The 17,148-nt window shown below is 42.8% G+C and overlaps 1 long non-coding RNA gene across 1 annotated transcript in view; it reads right to left on the bottom strand.

Annotated features, from left to right (window-relative positions):
* Positions 1-12,315, bottom strand: part of LOC133258164 (uncharacterized) — a 49,828-nt gene extending 37,513 nt beyond the window's left edge. The window contains exon 1 of the long non-coding RNA XR_009739839.1: positions 11,705-12,315. This is a non-coding gene — a long non-coding RNA (uncharacterized LOC133258164). The remainder of the gene's footprint in view (positions 1-11,704) is intronic.
* Between the last annotated feature and the right edge of the window lie 4,833 nt (positions 12,316-17,148).

Consider the following 17,148-nt stretch of genomic DNA (forward strand, 5'->3'; position numbering starts at 1 on the left):
CTCTAATGGATGAGGATGTATATGTTTTATATATATAAAACATATATTTTTAATGGACTGTAAAGATCCACACCCAACTCATGAAAGTGGTTTTGTTTCTATGGATGCTGGTATGGGAGGAGCAGACTGGCTAAAGAGGATGAAATTTGGAATCTGAAACATATTATTTCTTAAAAAAAAAAAAAAACCTGGAGGAAAGTATGACCAGATGTTAACAGTTGTTAACTCTGGGAAGGGTGAGTGTGAGAGTTTAACTTTTCTGTGTCTTTTAAATTTCCCAAGAAAAGGTGTTGGGGTGGGAGAAAAGTCTGTCAGGGGAAAAGAATTGTATAGATTTCCCTTTGAGCTTTGGCGGACCATAGCAATGTGCACTTCCCTTTGTGAAAGGAAGAAAAGCTGAGTGGATGCTGGACTTCCCCTGGAAAAAGCTCTTTCTGATGACAGGCGGTTTCCCTTCTCTTGACTTCTCACTGCACCCTGCACCACAGAGCACTCCCAGGAGACAGGCAGCTACTTTTAACACGGAGAGGTGAAGGCTCAGTTTGCCCACATGGAATAGTGTTTGTAAAGAACAAGTAATTTCCATGAACATGATTTGTGGGTTTCAAATTCAACTCAACAACTCTGTTGTGTGTATTATCATTTAGTATATAGTACTGGAAAACTCACTGTGTCATGGGGAATAAATAACAGAAAGTGGCTGAAGATGTGAAACCCCAATCCCCAAAGATCATATACATTTTAAGTGAGGTTCTGAGAGAGTGAGAAATTGTCCCAAGTTTTCCAAAACAAAATTGCCAAAGACTATTCAGAAATTTTTCATAAAAGAAGACATTTCAGACAATGTGATATTGACAGATCAGTAGACATAGTTGATGTAAAAAGATCTTCTATTTACACGGGTTCCTTCTACCGTACCTCTAAATAGGGCTGACTTTGAACAGGGGGAAAATGACACCCCCAGCAATGTGGATGGGGAGTGGGTACAATTTGGGTGTCAGGATAGAAAGGCTATTGTCTGGACCCATCACTGATGTTATGCTTGAGCCCAGGTGTGAACATGAAAAGTATAGAGCCTTCTTGAAAGAGGATATTTTGAGGTTAGTAGGCAACAAATAACACCTTTTTAAAAAAATATTTTAATAAAAATAGTAGTAGTTTATTGCACCAGTTGGTGGCCACTATGCTATGCTCTTCCCAGTTGGTCCAGTGGTAAAGAATCCGCCTATCAATGCAGGAGACACAGGTTCGATCCCTGAGTTGGGAAGATCCCCTGGAGAAGGAAATGACAACCCACTCCAGTATTCCTGCCTGGGAAATTCCATGGACAGAGGAGCCTGGGAGACTACAGTTCGTGGAATAGCAAAGAGTCGGACACAACTGAACAAGCACGGGCATAATACTGTGCTGTCCTTCCGTCAGTGACAATGGCAGAGCTGTACATCAGTTCAGTAGGCAGGAATGAGACGTACCTGTTTTGACACCATTGTTTCTGTGAAAGAGAAGGGAACCAGACTGGCGAAGATATTCATCAATTGGCAGAATTGGTTAAAAATAACAGCAGCCCCAGTGTGGCTCATTCGGGAGAGGTAAAAGCTTAACTAAGCACTGGGACTCATCAGGAAATGTTAGCCCAGCTCTTCCTCCTTTAGCTTGGACAACATCTGGTCTCATTTCCACGCCTTCTGTGTACCCAGTTGAAGGGAAACTCACTCCCGTCCACAAATCACTTAACCTCTTAGGAAGTCTGATACTAAAAAAAATAATATGTTAGCAACCATGGGGATTCCAATTTGTGGAGCTAAGTATTTGTTTTTTTTACTTAAGCCCTGATTTATTGTCTTTGGTTGTTTAGGGTAGGGGGTGGCTGATTTTTAACAGGAAGATAAACTTGCAGATGGAAATTCTTTTAAGCCATAAATACCACTAACTTGCCTGGTCCAGGGAAGTTCAAATAAAGACACTGGCATTTAGCGGCTCCTGAAATGTTTTCCTTCTTTTCTCATTGGCCAGGAGAAAGACATGTCCCACCATCAGCAGTATAGGCGCCAGACCCTGACCCAGGCCTGGATACTAAACTGTTCAGAGCTCGTCTTGCTAAGAAAGGAGGCAGAAGGTGACAAATAAGCCTATGCCAGTTAACCTCCAAAGAGGAAGCATAACTTTACACGGCAGTCTCTGATGGTTTCCTTATCTGCTTTCTTTAGTATAAACACTGTCCTTCTTGAGTCCCCCCCCCCCCCATTCTCCTAGCAGGCTCTAGGGTTTAATTCTGAGTCATTAGCTAAATTCACCTCCTTTGCTCTGCTCCCTAATACTGTTTCTATCTTCCCCCTTGGTCTTTTGCAGATCCTGGAAGATATCCACTCCTAGGGCTGGTTCAGTGTCTTATTCATTCCTGGCGTCTACCACTATGTGAAGCAGAGTCCCTACCACTGAGTAGGTAAGCAGTAGGCTTGTCCATTGGCCAATTCTGTAGTCTTAGTGCTATGTACATACTGAACCCCTGGGGGAGCTACAAACAACACACAAGAAATGCGGCTCTGGCCTCACAGACCAACTGAATCCTGATCTCTGGGTGTGCAGTCCCATCACTGGCACATTTGGAAGGCTCCACGGGTGATTCTGGTGTCTGAAGAAGGTTGACAATTACTGAGTTAATTAACTTGGCTTCACTCGATATGTTTTGTTTGCTTCCAAGTTTGGAAGAAACCTGCTTGAATTCTTTCAAGGAAGAAAGGGGGCTATCTTCATTGCAGCGCACAGGCTTCTCACTGCAGTGGCTCCTCTTGTTGCAGAGCACTGGCTCTAGGCGCTCAGGCTTTAGTATGTTGTGGCATGTAGGCTTAGTAATTATGGTGCATGGGCTTAGTTGCTCAGCGGTGTGTGGGAACTTTCCAGGACCAGGGATTGAACCCATGTCCCCTGCTTTGGCACAAGGATTCTTAACCACTGGATCACCAGAGAAGTCCCAACGTTAATATGTTATTATTGAAAGTTACCAGCAACTCTGCAGCCATCCTAGGTGTAGCATATGGAAATCCTTATTATTTCCAGACCACCTGCCTGGATCAGGCCTCTGCTCCCTTCCCTTCACCTTTGGAATGCTTCTTACCTGTATCCAGGTGTCTGAATCCTATCAGTCCCAAAGGGCCATCTCCAAAAGCACTTCCTCTCTGACTTGGCATAAAACTCTCCCTTTAAGGCAGGGGCTCTCAAACTTTAGCAGCTATCTCATTCACCTGGAGGACTTCTTAAAATACTGATTTCTGGGCCCAGGCCTAAAGATCCTAATTCAGTAGATCTAGGGTGGGAGTCAAGAATTTACACTTCCAACCAGTTCCGAGGTACTACAGATGTCACTTGTTCACACCTTAAGTGGTGCTATTTTAGGGCCCTGAACATCTTACAACTTCTACTGTAGTTTTTTGAGTATAAATTTCTTTTTCAAGAGAACCAAGTTCTCAGCGGAAAGGCCAACATCTATTAATACTTTCCCTTCTATCCAGAGGAGGAGCCCTTGGACTGGGCCTTGAAGCAGCGCAGGGTTGGGAGCCCTACAGCGAGGAACCTGGGACCAGGAACAGGAGGTGGCGTGGTCGTGAGACAGTGAGTGGGTGGGACATGAAGGCACAGGGGGAGCCTTTAGTGATGTGTTAGGTTGCATTTTGAGAGGTGGGTATGAGGGAGATCCTTGAAAAGCAGGCAGAAGACAGTTCATTTGAGCCTCTAACCTGCAAGAGCCAAGGGCTGAACTGCATGGTGTCATGACATGATCCCATCCCATTACCAGAGCTGTGTGGGGCTCTGACTTACTCTTGGCATTCCCAACTGTAGGTGCATATCCTAGATGTGCTGTAGGCATTTTGCTCTTCTAGCTCCCAGAGTCTGTTGTTCTGCTAATGACTCTTGTCCACAAGAACCCGACTGTAGCTCTGGGTATGTGAGCTGATCCTGGAAACCTGGACCGAACCAGAGCCTTGAAGTCACTGAGCCTGGTACCTCCTCCCGCAAATTCTGGCTCATTCCTTCTCTGAACACTGCTTGTGCTGCTTTGTTTGAAAGTAGCTTGACAAAGAAGCCAGAAGCTTCATTGCCTCTAGAGATTGTCTTTTTTTTTTTTTTTTCACTTTCAGCATACACTTGGTTTAAGGAGATAATCATGAGACAGGAGGAGATGGGAGCCTGGAGACAACAAGTCTGGTCTTAGTGAGAAGTCCTTGGTGCCATTCTGCAGGTTTTCTACTGTCTGCTTCACAGAGTACTGATGAGGTTAAATAATTAATGTCTGTGAATGTACTTTGTAAGCTTTAAAGCACTGCAGGAATATAATTAATTATGTTTATAATTGCAGGTAATGTAATTATAATTATAATTACTTTGTGGGTAGAAGTGGAATAGGTCTAGCCCATACCCATTCTCTAGTAAAATATCCTTGGTGGATATCCTTGGTGAGGTCATCTAGTTGTAGATTTGAGCTTGACTTTCTCCCTCTGACTATATTTTCAATATTGGGGATATATGTAAGACCTTGGCTCAAGGACTGTTGGCTGTGCTTTAGAAAATGGGAACAATGCATGGAGTGAAGCTGGGAGACCTAGTATATTGGTAGTAATATTCGTTGGCACTTATCTATCAGGTAGATAAGGTTAAGGTAAATTATTTATGAATTTACATACATATAGGTGTATGTGAAGTAAAAGTCACTAAGTCGTGTCCGATTCTTTGTGACCCCATGGACTGTAGCTTGCCAGGCTTCTCTGTCCATGGAATTCTCCAGGCCAGAATACTGGAGTGGGTAGCCATTCCCTTCTCTAGGGTATCTTCCCAACTCAGGGATCAAACCCAGGTCTCCTGCATTGCAGATGATTCTTTACCATCTGAGCCACAAGGGAAGCCCTTGTGCATGTAGACATAGATATATAAAATGATGCTTACCAGGATCCTATAGCTAAATATAAAAACACACATGTAATTTGTATAACTCATATACATTAATAATTACTCTAAGTGGCAGTTATTTCCAGAAATCCACTTGAATCCAATACAATCTAAAATGATCCCACTACTGCTAAATTGTAAGTCTGCTCTATCAAGCAATGTTTATCAATACTAAGCTGAAAAATGTCCTATGTTATAGTATTTTTTTTTGTTCCGCAAAACCAGTATGCTTGATAGAAGTGCCAAGTAATTTACTTCCTTCTGTTAACATCATAATCTTAAAAAATAATGGTGTTTGAGCCCATGTTCTGGAGCAATGGGTGTATTTGTGCCCCAGAGATATATACCAAAGCTCGGAATTCTCAGAGTTTATTAGAGAAATCTGTACTGTTACAAGTGAGACTATTAGAAACTATTGTCTGTATTTTCCCCATTTGAAAGATCAGTATAATGGCAACATATTTAACACGGAAAATGCTTCTCTTTCATGAGAAGTGTGTCACTTCTTGACATGGTAAGATTCTACCCAAGAAGCTAAACTGTATTTCTTTGGAGTCTCTGACCTTCTGCCTTTGTTCCTGTGCACTGCTAATTGTTGTTAATTTCTAACACCTCATTAATTATTTCCATTAAAGATGTGGGAGAGGGAAATGCCCTTCATTCATGGATGGTCACACAACTAAACCATTAATAATTTTTAAAAGTGTGTTACTTTAAAAGTGAAGAGTGAATTTGAGGCATTTGCGTTAGACTTGGTATGCTTCTGATGGCTGGACAATGACACTCTTAAATTCTGCCGCTGGCTGTGTGGGTGGGGACACCGAAAGGACGCAGTTCTGGCTGAAGAAGACGCCGAGTCTCCTTTCGCTTCCTTAATGACTGTGACATTTATCCTGTAGTGCAGAATGTACTTTTCAGAGAACATCTCTTTACAACTTTTTCTTGCTTTGCGAAAGAAGCCTAGAGGTGAAACAGTTTCCTCCAATGTCACAGCCCAAGTCAGTCGCACAATTAGTACTTTACGTGGAGTTGCTGACTCCCACTCCTCTTCAGCCCACCAGACCATGCCGGGAGGTCAGCGCTGGGGCTGTGATGACTTCCACTCCCACTTGAGGCTTTCACAGAGATGGATCCAAGGCCATTTCGCTGACATTGGGCTGCCAATCTTAGAAAAACTCCTGGGACTGACATTTAGTGTTGAGATTTTTATTTAGCATCTATCTTGAAAGCCCAGACAGAAGATCCTTTCCACTCCCACTAGTTTTTAGGAATGTTGAGAATCAAACATTATAATGGAAAAGAAGGATTGAATATGGTCTGTAGGTTTCACCAACCAGTGGAAAATTGTAGGGCATGGACAACAGATTTGGGAAAGTGGATAAAACACTGCCTTATAGGTGGAGATTTCAACAGTGAAATCTGGACAGCTAGATTTTATAGCTAAAAGTAGATTCATTGCAGGGATAATATTTTGAACTTAAGCGTGGATATAATTCTTCTAGCTGAACTCTTTGTTTTGCTAATAAGACAATGGAGATCTGGAGAGGACCTGGAAACCCCTTACTGTGAATGAGGGAAACGTGAGAACAGATTATTTAGGGCTTTTTATGGCTTCCAATTTTTATTCTGCTTTTCATCTGGACTGTGACCACAAGAGCAAGGGGAGACAGCTTTCTCCTCGTTTTCCTTCGCTCTCCCTCTCTCTTCTTCTTCTGTGCTAGCATACTGGGGAGATGGGAAGGAACAACTTTCTGCTTCCTGGAATAGACTGAAAACTATACCAGACAACTTAGAGTATCAGATGACATCATGGACAAAAGGTGAGGTTGGAAGTCTAAACAACAGGCTGTTCTCTAAATGAGAAACCATCTAACTTCAGGCCCCTCTTCCTTCTCATCTGTAAAATGAGGCACTTCTATTTCAAGGCCTAAGGTTTATAGGGCAACTGGATTCTAAGGGCTGTTGCTGTTCAGTTGCCCAGTCATGTCTGACTCTTTGCGCTCCTTGGACTGCAGGACACCAGACCTCCCTGTCCCTCACCATCTCCCAGACTTTGCCCAAGTTCATGTCCATTGCATCAGTGATGCCATCCGGCCATCTCACCCTCTGACACCTTCTACTCCTTCTGCCCTCACTTATATTTCAAGTCTTAAAGCTTATCAGGCAGTTGGATTCTAAGGTCTAAATTCCCCTATCATTTCTTCCTGTTGTTTAGACAGTATCTTTTAATTGCTCTACAATAGTCTATGGATGCCACAAAATGCCACATTTAATTTATCCCTTCTTCTGTACATGGTCATGTAAGTTGTCAGAAATTTTTTTTCTCTTTAGAAGTCATGCTGCGATAAACATTTTTGTACAAATATCTTTACAGATATGTATAAAAATTTCTCCACGGTTTCAATTTTTTTTCAAATACTTCAAAATTAACCTCCAGAGTAACTATTATAATTTTCCAGTTTCACTCCTCCTACCTCTATTCCCAAAAACAATTACATAGGTTTTTACCATCTTACCACCTGCAGTCAGCTGACAGGATCCAAGTTCTTATTCTAAGGGATGTAGGTCCCTTCATCTCTGTTCCCTCAAAATCTTTGCTTCCCTTGCTTCCCTCCAATCTTCCTCCTCCATCAATAGCGGTGGTCTCTCCTTGGTAAGAGGTGAAGAGGAACAGCCTAGCTTATACTCATGTTTGCACCCTACTCTTTGGCCTCTGCCCTAATAATAATGTCTTTATCCCCCCAAGAGGGTGAATTTTTGAAATATGCAAGTTAGGAAGAAAATGCTTCTTCTCTTTAATGCTGTTTCAGCCCTTCCTTGAGCTAACGAGCAAGAGACATGGCCAACTGCTTGAATAGGAGGAAGGTCAAAGGGGAAAAAAAGAAGTGCAAAAATAATCAGATAATATTTAAATTTTCTTGTCTTTCATCACGTATGTGCCTTTAACAAATTGTCTTTATTGAAAATGATAAAACTACATGAAATCTGAATTATCTGGGAAATCTAGGACAGAGGGCCACTGTTACTATAACACTTACCATTTCTGTTTTGCATTATAAGATAGTATTTCATTATTTGCATGTGGGTCTTATATTTCGAATAGGAAGAGAGATGATCCAGAATTAGGTAGACCAGCTAGGTATGCGCCCAGGCAGGGAAAGGAAAAGAGGGAATCCAAGAAACATTTTAAAGGGGAAGAGATTGAATGAAGGGAAGAGCAAGGAGAAGAAGCTCATGATTTTGAGCCAAGGAAAGAAAAATGCTTGTGCCTTTGATAAGAAATGGGAGACAAGTGTAGCTCGAGATGGCAGGTAGAAGTTGATGAATTAGAATTTGGGTATACAGAATGTGTTCATCTCCAGGAGAAATTTCATCCCAACAGAACTTCCTTTTCTCTAAAGCTGCAGCCAACATGCTAACAGCCCTTTTGCTGCATTTTCCATGTGATTCACAGGATACCCTTTTACTGTGTGGAATGTTCTCTTGCCCACACCAGTCATCCTCCTGGAGCCTGCCGTCTAGCAGCTTTCTGCTTCTTCAGCGCTTTCCATTCCTATCACAATTCCTAGACCTCTGAACTGTGCATGAGTGTGTGTGAGCCTGTGTGCATGCACAACACATACAACATGCACACACATGCACACAGATAAGCCCACAGACTGGAGACACTGGATTCATACTCCACCCGAGGAAGGACTAACTTCCTTTCATGTCCTCAGAATGGGCTTCCTTGAATTTACCAGAGAACATCCTTGAATGGGGGCGGCCCTGCCATAGTCCTTGCACGCATCTCTGGAAAGCGAATTACTCCCAGTTAGGTGAATATTCTACTGGAGGTTCCCACTTGGCAGTCAAATGCCTCCCAGATCCACCTTCTTATTAACCCTCTGGTAATATTGCTATTCCTTGCCCCCTTTGAAGTTTTCTCAAAAACATTCAGCAAATTGTATTCCATTTCCCTCCTGTCACCTTCCTTCCACAACATCAAGGCCATAGATACCTCAGTGCTGACTGTACCCTCAGTTCAGCTCAGCCAGAGGCAAGCAAAACAAGGACATTTCTAGCCAGTTTATTTGAAACACTTTGTGAAACAGACTGTTCTGAGTCATCAGTGATGTCCTGTTTCTAGGACAAAGAATAATTGCTCTGACCTCATGGTTGCTCTTTTCAAGGACTCAGGTTTAAAGGTTATAAAGAGCTATTCAAACTCAATTATTTCTAGTTCCTCTCTCACATTTTCCACTGCCTTTCAATATATGATGGGAGGCTCATTCATAGTCATAGACCAGTTCAAGTAATACATGCTCCCAAGATTATAAAATGAAAATTCATTCACTCCTTTATTTATGATTTCAACCAACATTTCTGGAGGACCCTGACATGCTAGGCACATACACGAGGTACCAAAGGTCAAAGATATCCTACGAGATACATTCTGGAGTGGAACACAACTAGAGCAACTGACTATAGCTAAAGTGAAATAAGTTGCCCATCTTTTGTGTTGTTGTCTTCTCTACTTTTCTTTTTTGTCTTTTCTATATTTCTTTACTTTTCATTCTTTATCTCTCTAGTTCTCTTTTTTCTCTACTTCCCCCTTCTTTTTCACCATCTCATTCTGCCATGGTATTTTCAAAAGGTGGTCTTGTGTTCTGTCTCCCCCACTTGTTTCATAGTACTGATATTTATCAATGGACAAAAGACAAACCACCATTCTTTCCAAATAAGGTCATTTTGCAATCTTAGTCATCTGAGATTTTTCCAAAAGGATGGGGAAAAAAATGTGTAAACCACTGAATCAGTGGATAAGGCTATTGGAAAAAAATTAAAGATCTTAAGACTTGGAAAGAAAGGCCACATTTTCTGAACAAAAAGTCAGCTCCTGAATTTTTCAGGATTGCCTTGGTTTTATTGTGGTAATAAACAGCTTCCAAATGTCAGTGACTTAATCTAAAAAGAGTTTGCTTCTTGCTGATGTCTACCATGGGCCTGTGGAGGACTCATCTCCACCAAGTCATTTAGGAATCCAGGATACTGGGCCTTCTGTCATCTCAACACAGGCTTCCAAGCTCACTTCTGCCCAGGAGGAGAGAGCTGGGGAGTCTTCTGAAAATAAAAAGCTTTGGCCCAGAAGTGACACGTGGTACCTCTGCTCACAACAAGAGAGCAGGCACACAGCAGTATCCACTGCTAAGGAGCCGAGCTGTGGCAGCTTCCATGTGCCTGAGAGCAGAGGAGGCCTGCCTCTTTGTGACCCTAATGGTGTCCAGCACAGCACTCGGTCAGCAAGTTTGAAATGAAGGCCACGGGAGATCCCAAATGTCTGGCTGCTGTGCCTGAAAGGCAAGTAGAGAACAAAGAGCCAAGCTGTGTCCTTCAGCAACAGACCTCAGGCCTGTTCCTCTGGTTGCGGTTTTACAAGCACGTATCTCTGGCTACACAAACTCCTCACCACCTTAGGTAACCTCCTCCGTAGATCCTCGTACCTGAAGGCAGAATAATAAACCCATGTATGTCTTTTTATCCAATAAAGCATCCACCTCAAATTACTAAAAGAATTCATCCCTGAGGTTGAATATTCCTTTTAATTTACCTCTTTAATTAAGGTGTGGGGTTTGTGAGACTTGAACCACTAAGAAGCGTAACCATTCTAAGACTGGGAGGCCGTCCCTTGCCTGTGACCATGTGATGGAGTGAGGCTGCCAGGGAGCCAGGCTTTCAAGAATGATGAGACAGCTCCATCTATTGTGGCCACCAACCTGAGTACGTAACTGAGTGTATCACTTCCCTCAGATACATTCTCTCAAAGTGAAATTAACTTTACGGTATACGCAATGATAAAATCTTTTTGGATGGTTTTATGTAATGATCCAGGAGTTTGTAGATAAGTGACTGCTGAGTAGCTATAAACTAGAGTTTGCATATACTTCTGAACTTCCTGGAACACCAAAGATCGAGGTCCTTAAAATCGTCCATGTAAGAGTGGGTACATGCTGATCCCTTAACAGAGCTCAGCCTAAAAGAGACAAAAGCTGAGAAAACCAACTCAACATGTGGCAAATAAGAGCTGAAACTCCAAACTAGGCTGATTCTTTGCATCCTGGGTGCCCAGTTATGAGCTTGTGTGACCTTGATCAAGTTACAGAATGTCTTTAAACTTCAGTTTCCCATAAAATGAGGATGAAAATAGTACTTGTCTAAGAGACTTGTTGTAAGAATTAAATGAGGTGATGATACTTATTAGCAGAGTGCCTGGCTCATACCAAGAGCTCAGATAATGTTACTAGTAGCTATTATATTATTAATGTTGTTCTGTGTTGCAAGCATGTATGGAGTGTGACCTTAAGCAAAACACACACTAGACACTGAAAGAAATACTTGAATGAACAAGTCAGAGCCTCTGCCTTTCAGGGATTTGCAAACGTGTATGTGTGTGTGTGAGAGAGAGAGAGGGAGGGAGAGATAATTGGAAGATATAAAGGTAGAATGAAGAGAGAAGAACCAGGAAAGGAAAATTACAAGATAAATAAATCTTTTAGTTGCAGGCTTACTCTGTACTTTTAAATAACTAATTTCATGTAATGTTCACACAACCCTCTGGGTAGGCATTACTAACATCCTCATCTTATTCTGGAATAAAGAAGCCTTAGAAGGAGGTCCGTAGCATCAGGTGACACATGGGGTTGGGGAAGCAGAGGGGCACAGGGCTGTGTGGCTGGCCTGACTGGAGCACAGGAGAGGGCCGGTCGAGTGGAACGTGACGTACCTGGTGTCCCAGGGAAGTCCTGCTCACAGGCACCGGCGGTCATTGCTCACACGGAGCCCAAGGCTGTGTCTGATTTTGTCCAGACAATCATTAGTGTCCTGCTGTTCGACACAGAAACAGTAGAGTGCCTTGGCGCAGTCACCACGTCTTTGAGAGGCTGGAAAACTAAAACATGTATTCGGGCCGTGCTTATACTCAACTTCAAATCTCGCGACAAACCCAGGACATGCCAAAAGGGCCGCCAATGGCAAAATAGCCCCACGTGAGAGACATTCAGGCAAAAACTTCATGGTGATCCAAGGTTGACCACTAGATGTCGCCTGGCTGGGCTTGGTGATATACCTGAAGAGGGTGGTTAGAACCCAAACCAGTCTGTGTGTTTCTCCACCTCCTCCTGTTTGTCTTTCCAGCACTACAAGACCAAGACTATTATCAGTATCAGACTTTTTACTCCACCCACCCACCCCCACTAGTATGTTTTATTATGAATTAGGAGATAAAATATAAAGGTATAAAGAAACTTGGGAACTTCTGGATTCTTCTAGACTTCTGCCCCATTAAACACTTTGGAAAGAAAGGTAATCTCCATGTAAAACCTCCATTAAAATAACTTTGTGGGCTTCTCTGAAATTAGCACCTCCAGAATCTTGCTCTGACTCTTGGTTTAGTTGACTTATGTCCTGATCTTATACTTGATAAGTTTCTCTAATCAGATGAGAAAACAGTTGAGCATTTCTGGACTATAGACCAACCGTAATGTTATTTGAAAATAGGAGCTGGGCTTGGGGGTTTAGGCTTTTCCCTTTTTATTTGTATATGATTTAGTGTTCATCCTACACTAGACACTAAAATGCATTGTTTAATTATCTGAGCTCAACACACCATTTTATAATTCATTAGTCAGTTGCTCTTTGCAAAAGCTTATTTCTTATGAAACAAAAGTGGGAATCATGCAACTGGACTATTTATCTCTCTTTAGGGGTTGGGGGTTAATATCTGATAGCTCATAACATCTTTATTATAATGCATTTATAATGATTTACTGAAATCATTCTATGGCTAAGTATCTAATGTCAAAACCAGGATCTGGCATGAAATAAAATGCTGTATCCTTGGGTAGCTCTAGGGAAAAAAAGGCCTCAGCCAATATTTTCTATGTAATTCTACAAACTGTAATAAGGGTAAGGGTAATTGCCTTAATGTCAATTAAGCTATTAATAATGCCCATCCTGTCATTTCTAAATATAGCAGTGTCTCAATCATACATTACTGTCCCCTGTAATTTCTGTCTACACAGAAATGAGATCACAGCTTCTGCAGGTCGGGAAGTCTGTCTTGCAGCCAGCCTTTCCTCCTTTACATACAAGAAAGTTTGGAGGTTGATTTACTTGTTTTCTTTTATGAGATCTTTCTACTTAGACACACATATATAAATATTTGTAAGGGCAAGGCAATCCTGTGAACAGAGACAATCCAGCCTCAACATCTCTCTGTTTTCATTCTGCTTCTAGATGACCAGTGTGGTGTGCTCCTTATCAGGACCAATGATCCAGGGTCCAGGCCCCCAGATGATGGTCCAGACTGTCCCATAATAGCCAGCTGGGCACTTTAGAGGTGGGAGCATTCACGCCAGCTGCCTGATGCTCTGCTGTGTGTGTGTTGTCCTCAGACAACCCGGATGCACACAAGTTCCTCAAGGATGGACAGCAGGGTGAAACACAGTAGACTGAGACACTCACAGAGTAGAGGGGCCCGTGGTCCCTTGGTGAATTTCAGCAGACACAGGGAAACGCGTATTCAGAATCGGGACTAGAAAGTGAACTGCAGGCTCTTGGTGAATAGAGATAATGTTGCCGACTCTCCCAGATGAGCTCTAAATCAGAGCCACTTATCTCACAGCAAAGAAGGACCTGGACAAGACCTCCTTCTGTAGTTGGCACTTATATTTCTCCTGGGCTAGGATTTCTGAGCAGTCACTTCCTCTTGCCCCCCTTGTTGGCCATCTTGGTGAAGTGAACTTCTACTTGATGATATTTAGAGCTCATTAATTTGTCCCAAGGAAGCTTACTGTATGGCAGTTTAATGACAGAAACCTGTTTTAATGCAAATGGACATGTAATCCCACTAAGGCACTCTGAGGGTGTAAATTTAAAACAATTGCTAGGAGCTGACACTGGAGTTTAATAAGATGGAGGGCTAGTTCCCAGATCCTGGTATGCCCCGGGGACCCTGCCTGGACACCCAGCCTTGGCAGTTTTAGTGCAGCTGGCGGTTTCCATGGCAATCAGAAGAGCGGGGTGCTTCGGCAAGTCTCTCTGAGGTGATGGGGATCCGAGTTCTGGAAGGGTGGGTGGGAGTGCAGGGAGCAGGCAAGCTCTGTGCAGGGAGGAAATGAAGGGTGAACGGGTGTCCTCTGCACATTATTCCTCAGGGCACAGGCTTGGGGAAGATGCCACTGAGACCCAGGAGGTGGCTTCTGCCCCGGCGTATTGTCAATGCCTGACCTGGGCAGATCACCACAGAAAGAGCACTGCCTGGGACCCCACTTCTGCCAGCAGGTAAAGGGGGAAGGCCGCCTCTTAAAAGGGGACAGAAATGAGGCTGAGGAAGGAATTGTTTGTGAATATCTGCTAGATTATAATGCTGTTGGGTGCTACATCATTCTCCTGAGAGCCCTGAATAAGGTTATTCTGGGTGAAGTCATTTTTGTAATAAAGTTGGCTCTAACTCTGGGTCATAAATCATGGGTTCTGGTACTAAAAGAAATCACTAAACATGCCTCTGTTACCACATACTGTCCTCCTTTGAAATACTCCGGTTTTACTACAAATCCTCCATTGACTGAGATGGGGGAAATGCACACAATGAGCAAACGATTCCTTCCGTCCCAGGCTGCAGCCCCGCAGGCATGTGGGCCTCCCGGAATGATTTCCTGAGGTGTGATGTTATTTATGGCGGGCTTTCTCTATCAAAAAGGCAAACAGCATCCTGAGTGACCCTGAAGTGTTTGCATCATTGCTTCTCTTGCTAATTGATTCATCCCCTGGCAGGGCCTGAGTCACGGGCTGTTAGCTGGACACTCTCTCCCCACTGCAGATCCTGTGGACTAAGGTGCACAACAAGCGAAGATGTTAATAAAATTGTTAAATGTCAAAACTGCAAAACCCACACCCATTCAGAGTCCATCAGCTCTCCTGGAATGATTCCGTAAAATACCATCTCCTCCCCTTGTCCTTTTCTCAGCCTAAACTTCATCACCTTCATTAAGGAAGAAGATTAAGAACTGTTATTAGCAACACATTGTTTGATTTCTTTCTTCACTTCCTCCTTTCAGAGAACAGTCCAGCACAGAATGAAAAGGAATGTTATCATAGGAAGTGCATTTCAGACGTAGTAAAGCAGAAAGGAGACGGTGGCCCCAGTGGCAGTTGTAAGAGGGACAGAGTGTGGATCTCTATAGCTCAGTGGCTGCAAAGCAGAAAATGAAGATTGTAAAAACGTCACATAAAGAAAAAATGCACAGTGGATTCGTTTTGCGATGCCCATAATTCAGTAATGCCTTTAAGTAGCTAGAAGAAATATAATAAATGTTTTTCCACAACATTGATCATACTGTATCAGAGGAAATATTAGCGTGCAGGGAGCCATGATTATACTGGTAGTAATTCTCACTGCAGAAAACTAGTAGAAGATGGGACCCTTTATAGGCCCAACTTTTATTGGCTGCAGTTATTTACCTTTAAGAATACGCCTAATACATTGTCCTATAGCTAAATATTTTTGTGAAAATTCAAACCAGTAGTATCAGTAAATCAGAAATCTTGCCACCATTTTATAGAATTTATGTATATTTTCCTGAAGATGCTCTGATACGTTCCAGAATACAAAACCAGCCAATTGACCATGTAAAAATTCTAGAATGTCTGTAAAACAGATTCTTCTGTATTCTGAACCTGGATAGGAGCAGACAGGTTTATGGCATGTGATTCCACCCAAATGCCACCTGTATATATATAACATCTCTCTAAAGAAATTAAACGGATTATTAGATTATATACTGCAGTAAAACTATACCGGAAGCTGTAAGCCAGGAGAGGATATGCATGTTGGCAACTGCCTTTTTTAGGGAATCTTGAAACATCCAAGGAAGCTTTGCAAGACAGGATTTTTCTTTAGGGAGAAAAGAAGGGAACTGATCCCTCATGCCAGCCTCTTGCTCTTCATACTGGCAGGACCTAGTAATGTGGTGGCCATGGCCACCTTGATGTAGGAGGTTCCAGCCTGTCAAGGGAAGGTTCTACCCTTGCTCTCGAGGGACCCTGGGGTTTGATTCTAGAAATAAGTTATCAAATGGGAGTTACAGTGTGCTCTGGATAAGAACCACCTGGCCAGACTCCTGCGGAACTAAAAGGAGAGGTGACACCTGGGTGTGCCAATTCTCCATATATTCCCCACAAAGAAGCAGTAAGCCAGAGGGATCTCTGAGTGAAGATCCTGAGAGAGCAGTGCTAGGAACGCGTTCTTTTGCTTTAGAATCTGGATAATCCCTCTTGCAGTTCAAAGGCCTTGTAAAAGCAAACAAAGCTGGCTAAAACCTGCAGATTCACCTGCTCTGTGTCAACACATGTCTCCCAGAACTCTCACTGACACAGGTCGTTCCCCAGGCATGCCTTCCGGGACCCTCCCCATGTCTCTGGCTGGCGCTCTCTGCAGAGTGCTCACTGCAGGCCTCCTGTGCACCCGCTCCTTCAATCCAACCGCTTCTGAGCAGTGCTTTCTTCTCCATTAGGGCACAACAGAGAGGTACATGAGCTGAACGGTATTTGGAGCTTTTTATGGAATTATGTCTTGATTATCTTGTTGGATATATGTGAAATTTGTTTGTTTATTTCCCTCCTCTAACAAGCAGGATTTGAGAGGGTGCCTGTAAATTCTTCCCAACTTGAGAAATTTAAAGAGGCAGACAGATGAAGGGAAAGAACCCCAATAGGAGGGGTACATCTAAAATTGAGAAAAGCTTGGCACACAATGATGGTTTTTCCGGGAGTGCCACCCGGGAAGTTGGTAAGCTGTCCCCTGACATACTCAGCGTTGACATGGATATACATAAGTTACAGGTCAGGTGACTTAACAGGCTTCTGTTGAGAGTTCTTTCCCAGGGTCACTGAGGGGGCCACCTTGCCAGCATCCTCCTACAACTGGCAGTGGTCTAGGCACAGCAGCAGCAGCAGCTGTTTTCAGATTTTTTTTTAATGAAAATTATTATTTTTTAACTTAGTTAATCGGTTGGTTATTGAAGGAATGCAATTTAAAACAAGAAGTTGAGGGGGGAGCTAATTATCCCTTTGAATTCCCTCTTCAGATACATTATCCTACATGGACTTATTACCAAAATTTGTTGAAGATTAATGAGTAGTCCTGTTCTTTCTTCTCTCGCCTCCCTT

The sequence above is a fragment of the Bos javanicus genome, chromosome 2, assembly GCF_032452875.1.
Source record: "Bos javanicus breed banteng chromosome 2, ARS-OSU_banteng_1.0, whole genome shotgun sequence".
Lineage (NCBI taxonomy): Eukaryota > Metazoa > Chordata > Mammalia > Artiodactyla > Bovidae > Bos > Bos javanicus.